The following is a 16,706-nucleotide window of genomic DNA, read 5'->3' on the forward strand; positions in this document are numbered from 1 at the left end:
TTCTGGAGATGGACTTGGGTAGAGGGACCTTCAAACTCAAACCTCCCCAAACCAGGATTTCCCATTCCCAAATCTTGGCTGGATGGAGAAGGCTGCAAGGAAGAGGAAGATGCCCCAGGATGCCCAGGCAGGTGAGGAGGAAGTCAGTGCCCCTTCCCCCCTCTCTCCTGCTCCATCTCCCAGCCCAGCATGGCCCCCGGCTGCAGGACAACCCTGCTGCCAACGCCGTCGTGCCAGGGACGCACTGGGGGGATCTCCTTCCCCTTCCCTCTGGCACGGAGGCAAATCCCATCCTCTCCTTGTCCTTCCTCCCCCAGACAAGGAGCTGAGGATGGAGACCAGGGAGGACAAATCCCTGTGGCAGAGCCTCATGGAAGAAGCTGTTTTGAGCAGCTCCACGGCAGAGGAATCCAATGCGGAGGAAAATCCCCAGAGATCCCGCAGGAGGAGGGGCTCCAAACCCATCCCAGGGTGCTCTGAGGAGGAAAGACCCACCCTGTGCCGGGAAGGCGGCCGGAGATCCAGCCAGGGCTCTGAGCTGGTGGTCCATGAGCAGCTTCAGGATGGGGAGAAGCCCTACAAGTGCTTGGAGTGTGGGAAGAGCTTCAGGTGTAGCAACCGCCTGATCTGCCACCAGATGATCCACACTGGGGAATGGGCCTATGAGTGTGGGAAATGTGGGAAGGGCTTCAGCTTCAACTCCCAGCTCATCATCCACCAGCGCATCCACACTGGGGAGAGGCCCTACGAGTGTCCTGAGTGTGGGAAGAGGTTTCACAGCAGCTCCACTCTCCTCAGGCAGCAGCGGATTCACACGGATGAGAGGCCCTTCCGCTGCCCCGACTGTGGGGAGGGCTTCAAGCGAAACTCCAACCTCATCAGGCACCAGCGTATCCACACTGGGGAGAGGCCCTACGAGTGTCCCCAATGTGGGAAGAGCTTCAGTGAGAGATGTCACTTGAGCAAACACCAACGGAGGCACCGGTAAGGGAAGCTCTGCAAATGCCCCAAAGTGCAGGATGAGCTTTCTCCACAGCTCCAGCCTCATCCCCCCTTGGAGGACCAACATAGGGCAGAGACCTGGTGATCCATGTTCCCTGTGATCCATGATGGGAAGACACCTGTCCCTTTTCTTGCCCGTGGCAATGACATGATTTGGGATCAAAGAATGTGAGAGTGTGATCATGGCCCATTATATTCAGTCCCACCTCAGGTCACTGCCAGGGGCAGGAAAAGGACTCCCTGTCTCTCACCAGAGGAGATGGGTGTCCTTTCCTGGCAGGAGGAAATACGTGGCCAGGAAGAGCCGGTCAATGACATTTTAGTTTTCCCAGTAAATAGATTGTCTTATCCCTTCTGTTATCCAAATTGTTTCTGTACCTATTTGTTCCTTATCCCATTGCTGTTGTCAATAAATTGTTCTTATCCCAGCCCGGGATCTTTGCCTTTTCTGCTTTCCATGGGAGGTGGGAGAGAAGCGAGCGGCAGAGCTGCATTAGCAGGAGCAGGAAAATGGGGAATGCCATTCCTGAAGCCCAGCCCATGGAAACCGAGCATCCCAGCTGGTGCCAGGCCTGGTTGCCATGGCAGCAGCCTTGGGAGCGGGTCCCTGGCTGGGGGCTGTGGGAACCTCTTCCCTCTGGTGCCCAGGGCCAGGAGTGGAGGGAGCGGCTGGAGCTGAGGTGGGCAGGTTTAGGCTGGATGTGAGGAAAAGGTTTTTCCTGCGAGGCTGCTGGGGCACTGAACAGGCTCCCCAGGGAAGGCTCCCAGCTCCAGGGCTGGCTGAGCTCCAGCAGCGTTTGGCCAGCGCTGCCAGGCCCAGGCTGGGATTGTTGGGGTGTCCTGTGCAGGGCCAGCAGTTGGACTGGAGGATCCCCATGGGTCCCTCCCAACTCAGCCAATTCTGTGGCTCTGTGATCCCAGGAGCCTGGGGATGGGACTGCAAATGGTTGCCATGGCAACAGGCTCTGGCTCCAGGCCTGAGCTGGTGTCCATGGCAACCACCCCTGGCATGGGGTCTCCATGGAGCTGCCAAGGGACTGATCATAGCAACACGGGCTGTGATGGTTGTCACGGAAACAGACCACAGCAGGGAGACAGCTCTGGCCAGGAGCAGCTCCTGAGCACAGCCCAGCAGGGCTGGGGCCCTGCCAGGGCAGCTCAGGGACACCAGCAGGCCCAGACAGAGCTCCCAGGGGCTCAGCACTGGCAGGGGCTGTGGGATGTGCCAGAGGGGGCTGTGTCACAGCAGCACCTCTGTGGTTGTGTCCTGGAGCCCCAGAGCAGCTGTGATGTCAGAAAGGGGCTGTGTGACAGCTCAGAGTTTGTTGTGTGATGTCACTGAGCAGCTATGGCATCATAGAGGGGACTGTGTGACATCACAGAGAAGGCTGTGACATCATGACATGGCTGTATGACATCATAGCGCCATGTATGACATTGGTGCTGCAAAGAGCGGTGCCAATGGCGGGGCCGGAGGCGGCTCTGGGGGCGGGGCCGGGGCTGTGGGTGGGGCCGCAGCGGAGCAGCGCGATGGCTCCAGCGCTGGGGCCGGGGGCGCTCCCGGGGGGCGGCGAGAGGTGAGGGGGACCCCCGGCACCGGGACTCTTTGATCGCCCATTCCGGAGCGCCGAGGGGCCCCTAAACCCCCATTCCTGGGCGCCGCCATCCCACCGAACCCCCATTCCCGGCCCTGGGTCCCACCCTGCACCCCCTTATCCGGCACCAGGAACGCCTGCACCCCTTTCCCGGCCATCCCGCCTCTCGCAGCCCCCAGAGCCCCCTTCTCCTTGACCCATTTACCCCCCGGACCCCTATTCCTGCCTCTTCCAGCTGTAGGAGTCTAGAAATGCAGGAAAATTTCTCTGCTTGTGAAATTCTCTGGAAAATACATCAATTGTATATAATACTGATAAAAAGGCTTCTAAATATCCCTGAATAAGCCAGAGCTTGTAGGAAATTAAATAAGAAGTAGAAAAATAGTTTTTCTGACACAGAGGTGAAAGTATAAGTTTTAAGAGGGTTCCACACATGGAGTAAAGATGGAGGGCAGCCCAGAGGAGGCTGGAGAGTAAGAGAAAATTGTATCTTAAAAGAGAATTCAGCCCAGAGGAGGCTGGGAGACTATAGAGAACTGTATTCACAGAGAATTCAGCCCAGAGGAGGCAAAGAAAAGAGAGACAGAGGTAACAAGTGGTGCCCCGTGTGAGTGCTATATATAGCTCACGAAAATCTTTATCAAGGCCTGTTTGGATCACAACTCCGGATCTCGGACCATCCATCTGCTATCAAACTCCGGAGTTCCAAGGGCCCTGAACTCCGGACGCTGGATTCTGCTGGTCGGTAATCCTCGTAGATAGCCATCTGAACCGGTAAGCTCGTTCCAACCTTACGAGATGGTATCAAATATCTCTAGAGGAGAACAGGCAATCTTAGAAAAATTAGAGACTGTTATTGAGCTGTATCATTTTAAAATTCCTAGGAATGAATTAGAATTATTGTTATTGTGGATAAAAGAAAATTACCCTAGGGTATCTGAAGAGCATATATTTCAGCCGTGTATATGGGCAACTATAAAAATGAGATTACAAGAATCAAAAATCCCAGAGACATGGGTACCAGAAAAAATGATGGAGAGATGTGATATTCTTTTTGATGTAATGTATCAGTATCATTTTCCGAAATTACCTACCCTGAAAAGTGGGGAGGGGAGAGATATTGAACTGCCCTTTCTGGAGCAGCGGGAAGCTCCAAAAAGCCTCAGCGGCATGGTTACCCTTAACCCCACCCCTTCGGATATTGTGCGGGAGGAGGGAGGACTGCGGGAGGCGGCGGAGCGCCAAACAGGTCCCACTGAAACTCCAGAAAGCAAAGTGAGCAGTTTGCTGCAATATTGCAGAGAGAAAAGTCACGCGCGAACATATGAAGAATGGCATAAAGTCTTTATGGAATTAATAGAATCAGAAAAAGTAGCGGGGGGGGGTGGAGAAAGTACTAGAAAGTATTCATGATATTTCTAAAGCCACGCCTATAGAACAACCCCCTTACCCGCCTCTGTCAGAGGAGCCAGAGCGAGGGAGGGATTTCTCCCCGCCCTCTGACAAAGCTAATAGCCCGGAGATGATATCGGAAAAAAATAATGAAACAGAGCATGCCCAGGAGGCTAGCTCAGATATACCCGCCCAGCAGGCGGAATCAGAGGCTGCCCAAGAGGAGGAGCCACAAAGAGCGGCGGGAAACGGCAGATTGGCCGCGCCGCACGCAGACCCGGATATAATGGGGAGAAATTAGGAGCAATACCAAAGCGCCGCCTTAAAAAGGCAGGAAAAGCAAGGGGGCCGGCCAAAGCCATAAAGGCACGCCCCGAAGGGAGACCCGTGACGCGGTCTATGACGCGGAGGCTCCAATCCATCAAGGCGGAGATTGGGGAAGCCCCCTGCCAAGCCGCGCATGCGCAGTCCGGCATAGCTTCCGAGCCTGCGCAACTTAAACATGAAGACGATCTAGCAACAAAGAAAGAATTCTCTACTATAAGCATCATTAGTACTGAAAGGGATTTATCTCTTAAAGAGAATTATCCCCTTGATTCTGCATTTTTAGAATTTTTCTCATATTTCTTAGAAATTATAAGAACAAGTACTAATGATTCAACAGTAACAAAGGAGTTACAGCCGATTGCTGAAACAACAGCATCATATGGGCAAACAGCATTACACCAGCCCTCATTATCATCTGAAATTACAAGCGCAAAGCATGTGGAGGATGACAGTATTTTAACTATTACTGCTAGTGAAGGAATTCCACTGTCATCATTTAAAGCACAAGACTTTTTCCTTCAAGCTGACAAATCAGCTTTTCAAAATATAGATTCAAAATTGGATTTGTTTTCAAAAAAATATCCCTCCTCTTCAAAAAGATTACATCATTCGTTAGATTTCCAGGATCTAATTGATCCTAATTTTACTCAATTCTCACAATCACAAAATTTCCCTATGATACCGCAAATTAGAATAAAACAAAAACAAAAATCAATATGGACCCTTCCTCAAAGAGAAGGGGGAGGAATGGATGCTCCTGGAAATATTGAGGATATTGCTGTACTACCAGTGAGACTTGGAAGAAGGGAGGATGCCCCAAGATGGGAGCCAATAGATGGCTCACTTTTAAAAGACCTACTGGATGCAGTAGAAAAGAGAGGACTTGGCTCTCTGTATTTTAAACAATTATTGAGAGGCCTCTTTCGCAGTCATGAAATGCTACCTTATGATTGCAAATATATAGCAACAACAATATTTACAGAGTCACAATATATGTTATGGAATAAGAAATGGAGAAAAGCCCTCCAAGAATTGAGAGATAAATATGCAAGAGGACCATATGCACACATTACAGTAGCCCAGATGGCAGGAGATATCCCATATCATAAACCAGAAATCCAAATGGCAGATTTGCCTCCAGAGGTGCTCCGAGATATCATAGAAGCAGCTGAAAAGACACTGCTGCAGATTCAACCCTCTGGATCCTCAGAAGGTATTTACACTGAAATAAGGCAGGGTCCTTCAGAGCCTTTCACCAGTTTTGTGGATCGTCTCACACAAGCAATTGACCGACAGGTGATAGATGAAAATGTGAAGCCACATTTGCTTCAGGGTCTTGCTTTTGCGAATGCTAATGCAGAGTGTCGACGTATTATCAGTACCTTGCCAGGGTATCCAACAGTTGAAGAAATGATAGAGGCCTGCAGTAAGATGCGCATTTCACAAGTTGCCAGCATTTCTGCAGAAGAATTTCAAAAGTTACTTGCAGAACAACGAGAGGGATTTCAGAAAATATTCAAGAGCATGGAATCAGGATTTCAACAACTTAATTGTACAGACGTGGTGGAAGCAGCACAAAGGAATATGTTATCAATGTGGAAAACAGGGACACATAAAGAAGAATTGTACGTCACAGAAAAAAGCACAAACTCTCTGCCCTAGATGCAGAAGAGGAAAACATCATCCTAGTCAATGTTTTTCCAAGACAGATGTAGATGGAAAACCTCTGGCAATGCCGGGAAACTTCAAAAAGAGCACGCCAAGCCACCGCGCGATGACACAAGTGGTGGTAAGGGAAAATCCTCAACATCAATTTTACTGAATTCTTCTAATCAGAAAGCGATTATTGGGGAACAACAAACTGACTCACTTAGCAAGACTATTTGTCAATTCCCCAGTGATCCAGATTTATTACCACCAGGTGCACAATGTGAATTAAGGACCTCAAAAATGGTGTGTTTTTTTAATGAAGATCATGCAGTAATTCATACAGGAGCAACCGGAGCATCAAGAAAGAGACAGGATTTTTTGATAATAGGCAGGGACAGATGTACTATTCTGGGACTTATTATATATCCATGTGTTGTCTCTGCAAATTATAATGAAGAATTAACAGTACTAGCTAAAGCTCTACGTCCTCCATTGACCGTTCCAGCGAACACACTGATAGCTAAAGCTATTGCCCTGCCTCCACATGCAAATACTCCAATCAAGATAAAGACCAGAGAGCGGATTGCATCTGTCAATGAATACCTAGAAGTTCATGCTACCTGGGTGAAACAAATTAGCCGTGATCGACCTGTAATCACTTGCAAGCTGACATATGATAAAAATACAGTTTTAATACAAGGGACAGTGGATACAGGCGCGGATGTCACAGTCATTTCACATCTTCTCTGGCCTGGAGAGTGGAGTTTAAAAACTCCTCTGAGTGCCCTCTCAGGGATTGGAGGGAACACCGTGTGCCTGCAGAGTGAACACCCCATCATCATTACAGGGCCAAAAGAAAAGACAGCTATTGTGTGTCCTTTTGTTGTACAGAGACCCTTCACAGTGTGGGGAAGAGACATTCTATCCCAGTGGGGGATGAGAATTGAAATGGATTTTTGATAGGGGCCACTGAGGCACTCACCACCTTGAAATTAACTTGGAAAACAGACGACCCTATTTGGGTGGACCAGTGGCCCCTAGAAAAGGAGAAACTGAGTGCTCTAGAAGAATTAGTCCAAGAACAGTTGCAGAAAGGTCACATTACACCAACTACTAGTCCCTGGAACTCTCCAGTTTTTGTAATTCGTAAAAAGTCTTCAGGTTCGTGGAGATTGATTCATGATCTCAGAAGAATTAATGAGGTCATTGAGGAAATGGGACCCCTTCAACTTGGACTTCCATCGCTTTCAATGATTCCGAGACACTGGCCAATCATGATCTTCGACCTCAAGGATTGTTTTTTCAACATTCCGCTTCATCCGAAAGATGCTCCAAGGTTCGCTTTTTCAGTTTCAAGTATTAATAGAATGAGACCTCTACAGAGGTATCATTGGGTGGTATTACCACAAGGTCTCCGTAATTCTCCAACAATTTGCCAATGGTTCGTGGCATGAACCCTGTCTCCAGTGAGAGAAAAACATCCAAAGGCATTGATCATTCATTATATGGATGATCTGCTCATTGCAGCAGCAACAGAGCAAGAACTGGAAAAAACTCGTGACAGCATGTTTATAGAAATTCAGAAAGCAGGACTAGAAATTTCGACTTCTAAAATTCAAGAAGTTTCACCATGGAGCTATCTAGGTTGGAAGATCACAGCACAAGAAATAAAACCACAGAAAATACAAGTAAGAACTCGAGTCAATAACCTACAAGAGCTACAGCGACTCCTTGGAGAAATCAACTGGGTCAGAACAACTTTGGGAATCACAAATGATGAACTCTCACCGCTTTTTAATTTGCTTAAAGGGGACACTGATCTTAGATCTCCCAGAACTCTCACACCCGAAGCTCAAAGAGCTCTCGAAAATATCACTGAAGCTCTCCAGAAAAGACAAGCTCATCGAGTTTCAAGAACTCTCCCCTTTTTTCTGGGAGTATTAGGGGAGGGTATTCAGTTGTACGGTCTTATATTCCAGTGGGACAGTTCAGAAAGAGATCCTTTGTTGATAATAGAATGGGTATTCTTGCCCTAAAGGTTCCCCAAAACAATTTATACTGCATTAGAAATGGCAGCCCAGATAATTATCAGGGCCAGAACAAGATTGTTAACAATGACAGGTAAAGATTTTACTATCATTTACCTGTCTCTGAAGAAAGATTATTTAGATTGGGCATTGCAAAAGTACGATGACTTGCAGATTGCGTTGCTAAATTTTACAGGAGTTTGCTCAAGTCATTTTCCCAGTCATAAACTGTTACAGTCCAAATTAAGTTATAAAGAAAAACCAAAGCTGAGTGAAGTACCGTTAAATGCAGTAACTCTATTTACTGATGGTTCGGGAAAAACCCACAAAGCAGTTGTAACATGGCAAAATACCACTACAAAAAGGTGGGAATCAGATATTCAAATTGTACAAGGCTCACCCCAAATCACAGAATTAGCTGCTGTAGTTCGAGCATTTCAGTTATTTCAAGAACCCTTCAATTTGATAACAGATTCGGCTTATGTAACAAATATTGTTAAAAGAATAGAAGGATCTCTTCTGAAAGAAGTAGATAATGAAAATCTGTACTGTTATCTCATCAGTATGCAACAACTAATAGAACAAAGAGAAAATCCATATTTTGTTTCACATATTAGAGCACACTCTTCTCTCCCAGGTTTTCTAGCAGAAGGAAATGCCCGAGCAGATAAACTGACTTTAATAATTTCAAACACTTTACCTAATATTTTTGAACAAGCAAAATTGAGTCATGCATTCTTTCATCAGAATGCACAAGCATTAATGCGCACATTCCATATTTCAAAAGAGCAAGCAAAAGCCATCATAAATGCTTGCCCAGATTGCCAGTTGGCACAGCCTCCTATGTCCACAGGAGCAGTAAATCCAAGAGGATTGGAGAGTTTGCAATTATGGCAAGCAGATGTTACTAAATATCCATCTTTTGGGAGATTTAAGAACATTCATGTATCAGTAGATACTTTTTCAGGTGCAGTTTTTGCCTCTCTACACACAGGAGAAACAGCGAAACATGCATGTAAACATTTTTTACAAGCGTTCGCATCATTAGGTGTACCTAAAGAGATCAAAACTGACAATGGTCCAACATATAAAAATCGTACTCTTGAAGAGTTCTTGAAAAAATGGGGTGTTTATCACACTGCTGGCATTCCCCATTCATCGACAAGTCAAACAATTATTGAGAGAACACATCGTACTTTAAAATCTATCTTAGACAGACAGAAAAGAGGAGAGGCAGAAGCTACACCTCAGATGAGATTGAATAAGGCATTGTATGTCTTGAATTTTCTAAATGGCTCCTTTGCAGAACCAATTCCACCGATTATTAGGCATTTCTCTAACAGTACCCAGGCAAAACTAAAAGAGAAACCTTTAGTCTTGATTAGAAACTTAGAGTCAAAACAAACAGAAGGTCCATTTCAACTAATAACCTGGGGAAAAGGATATGCTTGTGTCTCCACAGATGCAGGACCAAAGTGGGTCCCCACGAAATGTGTGAAACCATACTGGACCGAGAAACAAGCAAGAGAGAAAGTAGACTCCAAAAGCCAAGAAGCCAGCACACAAACGTGATCTTGAGTGAAGACAACATCTCAATTGCTGAAGAATCAATAACGCAGGAAATAAGTGGACTGAGAAATTTAAAAGAGAATTCTTTATTATAGAAGTTTAAGAACCTTTGAAGGGAGATAAGGCTTTAGAATAAGATCAGTTAATTATTTCATTTGTGCCTTATCTTTTTATTAATTGCATTAATCAATACAAATTTGCTCGTGATTTAGTTAAGTGAAAATGTCTGAAGACATTGTTTGCTCAGCTAATTCATGGATAGAGAAGCCGTTTTAAAAGATTAGAGAAAGCTTTTGCAAAGAGAAGGGGGAGATGTAGGAGTCTAGAAATGCAGGAAAATTTCTCTGCTTGTGAAATTCTCTGGAAAATACATCAATTGTATATAATACTGATAAAAAGGCTTCTAAATATCCCTGAATAAGCCAGAGCTTGTAGGAAATTATATAAGAAGTAGAAAAATAGGTTTTTTGACACAGAGGTGAAAGTATAAGTTTTAAGAGGGTTCCACACGTGGAGTAAAGATGGAGGAAAAAGGGTGTAGTTTTTAGTCCTTCTTCTTCCTTCTTCTCCATGCTTCTGCAGTTTATAAAAGCACAGAATGTAATTGGTTTAGAGTTAGTCGCACTTTTAATTATGATAGTAAATATAGAAAACTTATTTGTTAAGGTATGATAACAATATACGTGTCAGTAGTTAATAGGATAAAAGTTAGTATAAGAGTGAAAAGGCCGTGTGTTTCGGGGCCATTTTGTATCATTAGAACAAGATGAGCCAGGCCGTGGCGATTTAAGCTTGTGCAGTTAGTCTGGATGGACCTGCCAAGTTCTGTAAAAATCCTTTAATAAACCCGAGAAATCAGAACCTAATGAGTCCGGGAGATTTCTTCGAGTGACGAAGACGGAGATAAGTGGAACTCCCCACGAGGAAGGATCCCAGGAGAATTCAGCCCAGAGGAGGCTGGGGAATTAAAGAGAGACTGTATCTACAGAGAAGTCAGCCCAGAGGAGGCTGGGGAGTAAGAGAAAATTGTATCTTAAAGAGAATTCAGCCCAGAGGAGGCTGGGGGACTATAGAGAGCTGTATCAACAGAGAATTCAGCCCAGAGGAGGCTGGGAGAATATAGAAAGTTATATCCACAGAGAACAGAGCCCAAAGGAGGCAAAGAAAAGAGAGACAGAGGTAACAAAGCCTGCATATAAATATTAAATGTCAATTGGATTATACATATACACCCCAAAACATATCTGGGATCTCATTTAACAGTGGAGGCCTGCGCACAGAGAAGTTACATCTGACATTTACAGAAACAATTCCCAAATTTGCAGACCCCTCTAAAGTAGCCATTATTTGCCCAAACATGTTAATGTGGCTGCAGAAGTTGACAGTCAAGGATCAGAGTGTTCAAAGATCGGCAGCATCCAGACCCATGCAATACAGTTCCCAAATGACACCACAAACATTACAGAGGGAATGAATAGCCAGGTCCAGAAGAGGACCTGTCTTGAGGAGCTTTTCAGTCCTGCCTCCTCTTCCCCACCACCACCTCTACTCTTGGGCCATATGGTGGTGGGTTTGACATTGGGCTGGATCACCACAGATAAGGCCAAATGCTGAATACACAGAGGTTTGCCTAAATACATGGGAGAGCTGACTGTGCAAAATAACCTCACAAGATGGGAAGGGCGAGGTGAACAGCACACTGGAGCAGCAGACACCTTGGCTTACCTCATCTCCTGGGACTCTTGGACATCCAGCTGCAGAGAGCTTTGCAGAGACCCTGCAGCACTGCCAACATAGGGACTTCCTGCCTTGTGTATCGGGGGGATCAAAGACAGTCCCAGTGACCCCTTCTTCTTATCCCCTACAGTGGGATACAGCAAAGAAGTCTGCAGAGTATAGAACAGAGTGCTCACATCAAGCATCCAGCCTTGTCTCCCCTCAGGACATGCCTCAAGACATTTAGCCTCATTCTTCACTGGGACCTGGCAGGAAAAGACAAGTCAGACTGATGGAGCAGCTTGGCCCAGGATGGAGAATGGTTTCGTAGGAAAGGGAGGTGGTGAGGGAGAGATCATGTCACACATTTACCACCTCTCCCCTCATGCTCACATATGTACAAGTCTGGCTACATTCCCAGTTGGCATCCACATGTTTGACATCAAGATGTGCTCTGGTGACAGTGCCTCCACTGGACTTTTGGATGTATGGGTAAGTGCTTAGATCCAAATTCTCTCCTTGCCCCTAAAGCATCTAACAGCCACTGCTGATCTCCAGTCAAGTCCCCACAAAGCCATTCTGCAGGATGGCAAAACCTGCTTTTCTCAAGCCCATCATTCCTTCTGCTGCTGCCCTTCCCTCCTACAGTTCCCCAGCAGCCTTTGAGCCCTGATGCTGCTGAGCTCTCAGGATGCTCAGAGCTCTCCAGCTCCCACACATCCAGCATCTCAGGCTCACTGGCATTTAGGAAGTTCAGCAGAGCTCCCTGATCTGCGGCTCTTTGGAAGGTCTCTGCCTGCCCAAGTTGCTCCAGGGCTCCCATGCCATGACCAGGAAGGGGGGTGGAGGAAGCAGGGACAGATGCACACTCTTCCTTAGTATCCCATCATTTCTGGCACAGCTAAAAAGCCAAATCAGGACCTGTTCACACTTCAGTGAAAGCATCAGTTCCTGTCAGGGATACACGGGGACCTTCCTCAGCAAGGCTGAGACCAAGTACCCAAGCCTTTGACTGGACATTCAGTCTGCCAAAGCTGTTGTCCATCTGCCTCCTCCTGCACCCCATGGCAAACCCAAAACAACTGCAGCTCCTGGCCCTGCTGCAAAGCTAATGGTGTGGCTGGGCTCTGGGCTGTTCTCCCCATGGCCACCTCCCACCCCTTCCCTATGGACAAAGCCACGCCAGAGCACACAGCTGCCCAGAAGTTGATGAAGTCTAGAAACAACATCAGAGACAACTGTGCAGAAGGCCATGGCTGTACAACTCAAAAGCTGAGACAACCTGGAACTGACTGTGCAGGACTGCCTGTTCCAGCAAACATCCAAACCAGACACAGCTGAGAGAAAACATCACCCAGACATAGAGATGTTTCACAGATACCCCTACATTACTAAATGTAGAAGGATTGCTTGGCCAGAGTGGACAACTTTACATGCTCTGACTGCTTCTGGGTGTTCTCTCAGCCGTAAGACAGAGGAGGAACCACGGCATAGCCCAGAAACCATTCAAAGGCCTCTCCTGCTCTTGATAGACGCTGAGGACATGAAGTCTGCACCACACACCCATTGCAAAGACATGCTGATCTGCAGTGTCCAACTGAGCTCTTCTCATGGTGCCTAAAGGCTTAGCTGCCTAAATTCAGCACACAGAACCTAATGGAGCCCAGCTAAGTGTTATGGAAAACACCAAAAGTAAAGCTAGGTACTCCTTTCTCACTTACAATGAAACCCCTGCAGCTGGAATGATCACAGCAAAGCAATATGCCTGCAGCCTGGGGGAGCCCTGGATGTGCAGGATTCACCTTCTGCCTGTGCTGGTCAGTGTGGAAGCTCAGGACTTCTGAACAAGGAGCTAATATGAATACATAGAAGCTGTTTATTGTTTACATTATGCACTTATTTATAGTTTCTAAAACTACTGTTCACATGATCATGCATTACTTGATTGGTGCCTCTCTTGGTTACACGTTCTGCATGCACTTCTTAGGATACATGATTTGTTACAGTCTAGGTGTTTAACTGACCCCTGCTATCTGGTTCTTGTAGTCTTGTTTTTCTGTTTCTCAGCTTCTTCTTTCTTATTTTCAAATGATTTATGTCTTAGCAACTTTGACAATTTCTAGAGGGTCTGATAAGAAATTCTACAGATGGTTTGGCTGGAGCACACTATGGCCTAAGTTGTTCAGGTCCATTGCTACAGGTCGGAGCATGGAAAATGGGCTGGGGCTGTTCTTGGTACAGAGGAGGCCAGTGGCAGTCATTCACTGCTGAATGAAAAAAGGTGCTTCAAAATGACTTTCTGAAGAGGGAAAACCAAACACAGCTGCACTTAAACAGCTCCAGGCCCTGGAGATGTTTCAGTAGACAAGAACTGAACTCCATGTCATTCTTCTGCTGGTTTCATCAAAGGGAAATGAATCCTCTGGAATTTCCAGCTTCTTATGATCATTAGCACCCAGTAAACCAAACACAGTCTATTTAATGCTACCCTGATTTTCCTGCCCAACTAACAAGTTGTTTATCTCATGTCTTCCCAGTGCAGCAATCATACAGTAATGTTATATGAAACACAGTGATCCCAACCATGCTACAGAACTCATCAGGATTGGAGCTGCTGTGGAGGTCAAATGCAGTTTATCACCAGTCCAAGACTTGTTGGGTAGATAAACTGGAGTGAAGAGAGTTCTTTAAGGCTTTTCTGACCCCTAAAATTTCAGCTTAGACATCATGTATCTTGAAACGAATGGCAGGTTTGTCTTTACAAACAAGCTGTGGGTCTGCTGATAAGATGAAAGTATCACTGACAGATATCAAGAAACAATGGGATGGATTCCACTGAAGGATTAAAGAGACACTGAGGAAACACCACAAATTCCACAAGAGTTAAGAATTAAGAAGGGGATTATGCATTGGGGGGTGGTATCCTAGGTATTAGGCATTCCGGGAAGTCTGCACCTCCCAAGTACCTCAGCCTATGGGGAAGGAGAGAGGGACATAGGGCCGGGAAATTCGGAGAAAAAGGAGGCTGTGCCCTCCAAAAATTTGAGAGACCCCAGGGGAATGGCCCATGGCTTCTCCTTTTATTTGAATAAAGTAAAAGGACTTCTCTGTCTTCTTTTTGGACATAAACCTCTGGTGTTTGTGGATTAATTTTCCTGACAATCTGAAGCATGATGTTTTGATGTAGGGTTAAAAAGCCTAATGGAACACAGCAGATCCCTCAGGCCTGTGGGAGAATCACTGAGCAGATCCTTGTGCCACTGATTCCATCTCTCCCCACTTTTCTAAGTTCTAGATGGCAAGCTCACTTAGATCACAGGAAGTCCTCCTGTAGTTATCTGCACAATAAATCAAAGTGAGATTACACATCCCAAATATGTGTTCTCTTACAGGTGAACTGACTGATCTGAGGAATTTCTGGAGCAGCAAACTTGTTTCCTCAAATATTAACTATGTGAGGCATGGAGCACAGAGAAAGGATTTAATGGCAAAAGCATCTCCCATGCAATGATCTTTTGACAAATTCTGCCCCGAGCTTTCTCTAGGAGGATCTGAAAGGCTCAATGTCCCTAGCAAAAGCTCCTGCAATGGCTGCACGCCAGCAGAGCAGGGCTCTCAGCTGTGAAACAAGTGCTGCCACAAGCAGCAGCTTGGCCAGGGCAGCAAATCAAGAGGTGGGAAGGAGCTGATCTGAAGGCCAAACCTCCTCAGCTCCTTCTAAAGGGGCTGCAACAGTTCCTCATTCCAATGAGGTGGAGTGCTGGACACCACAGCTCTGTGTGAGGACTGGACACAAGGTTGCTCCCGCTGAGTGCTGTGATGGTTTCTGCAGGAGCTGTGGGCTCCGGAGTGTGCCAGACACAAGGAGGAGAGAAGGAGCCAAGTGCACTGACAGACACACCTTTGCCTTGAGCATAACCCGGCCTTGCCCAAACACACTGAAAGCTTTCCCCTTTGGCCCATGGCTGGAAATGTCAGGTCAGATGTGTGAGGGATAAAAAATGTTTTCCTTCGGCCATGGTAGGTAGCCATAGGAAGCAGAGCTCATGTCAGGCAGGCAAAAACGTGAGGAGCAGCAGGCCGGGCCTGGTGAGTGTGGGCAGGAGGAAAAGGGCAGTGAAGCCAGGCTTGTTACGGGGCGGAGAAAGGGGAGGGGAAAGGAGGTGCTGGTTGGAGCCTGGTCAGAAAGAAGGGAAGTTCCTGAGTAGCAGCCAGGGGGAAAGGGGACAGGTACCCCTGCGGGCCCGGGAAGTGCATAAAGGTTTGTGCATTTGAGGGGAGGTGTGCCTTGTCAGCAGAATGCACCCGGCTCAGCTGACTCGTTTATATTCATAAAGAGTTTTGCTTAGATGGCTTTCTCCTCTTTCAGCTTTACCAGTGAGTGAGTATTTCTCACAGCTGGTTGACAAGTTGGATTGTTGTCAAAGATATTCCCTCAGAAATATGAGGGCTGTCTTCCTCTGGGCCTTCCTCTCAGCAGCTTTGGTGTTGCTGTGTGAAGCCATTGCAGGGGACTCCTAAAATATGATTGCTGGCCAGGCATTTTCTGCTAGGAGAGCCCTGCATACTGTTCCACACATCTTTCATAAACACCATAAAACCAACTCCAAACACTCTACCTACAGCAACTTTTCACAAAGGGCTGCCAAAATCCAGGACAACTGCAAGTGAGTGTCAGAAGACTTTTGCCTTGTTCCTGCCAGCAGAATTCTCAATGATCTGATGCAGTTATATTCAGAAATAATATGGGATCTGAGTTTTTTCTATTAAACTGTTTCATGATGAGTAACAAACCGTGGAAGCATGAGATGCAAGGCTGACATACGAAAGCATGAGTATGTACTCCACAGTGAGCAGTTTAATTGTCCATTTTATTACTCTAATATTTATTCCACACTAAGAAGCAAACCCAAGCTTTTCTTGGAGCCAAAACGTGCATGGTATACACTACAGTCCCTCGCAGGATCACCAGGGCAGGCAGGGATAAAGCAGGCAATCTGTGTCATTGTGAACGACAACAGAGCTACATCCCAATGTGGGTTTAAGTAGCACGATATTATCAAGAATTCCTTTCCTGCAGGAGATACAAACAGAAGGTACCAAATGATCTTCCTGCAAGCATGCACTAAAGAACTGATCCTGCCATCCTAATGAAGAACCTACACGAAGAGCCTATAATGTCTATAATGTAGAGCCTTCCAGGAGACTGATCTGCAGAAGCTCTGATGGGCCTGTGTCCCTCCATGCCAACAGCAAAGCTATTCATTTGGGAAGTCAAATGGGGCCCAAGCAAACTCCAAAACCCCCTTGGCTCTGAATTCTAGCAAAGCTGTAGTCCAGGACTTCCTCACAAGCAGCACAGAGCCAAGGGCTCCTGGGACCTTTGGGAAATGCTGATGCACATTCAAGCCTGTTGGGGGACTGGTGT

At 46.5% G+C, this 16,706-nt stretch overlaps 1 pseudogene; it reads left to right on the forward strand.

Annotated features, from left to right (window-relative positions):
• The first annotated feature begins 331 nt into the window (after positions 1 to 331).
• Positions 332 to 16,706, forward strand: part of LOC131586333 (uncharacterized) — a 705,318-nt pseudogene continuing 688,943 nt past the window's right edge.

The sequence above is a fragment of the Poecile atricapillus genome, chromosome 19 (assembly GCF_030490865.1).
Source record: "Poecile atricapillus isolate bPoeAtr1 chromosome 19, bPoeAtr1.hap1, whole genome shotgun sequence".
In the NCBI taxonomy this organism is placed as follows: domain Eukaryota; kingdom Metazoa; phylum Chordata; class Aves; order Passeriformes; family Paridae; genus Poecile; species Poecile atricapillus.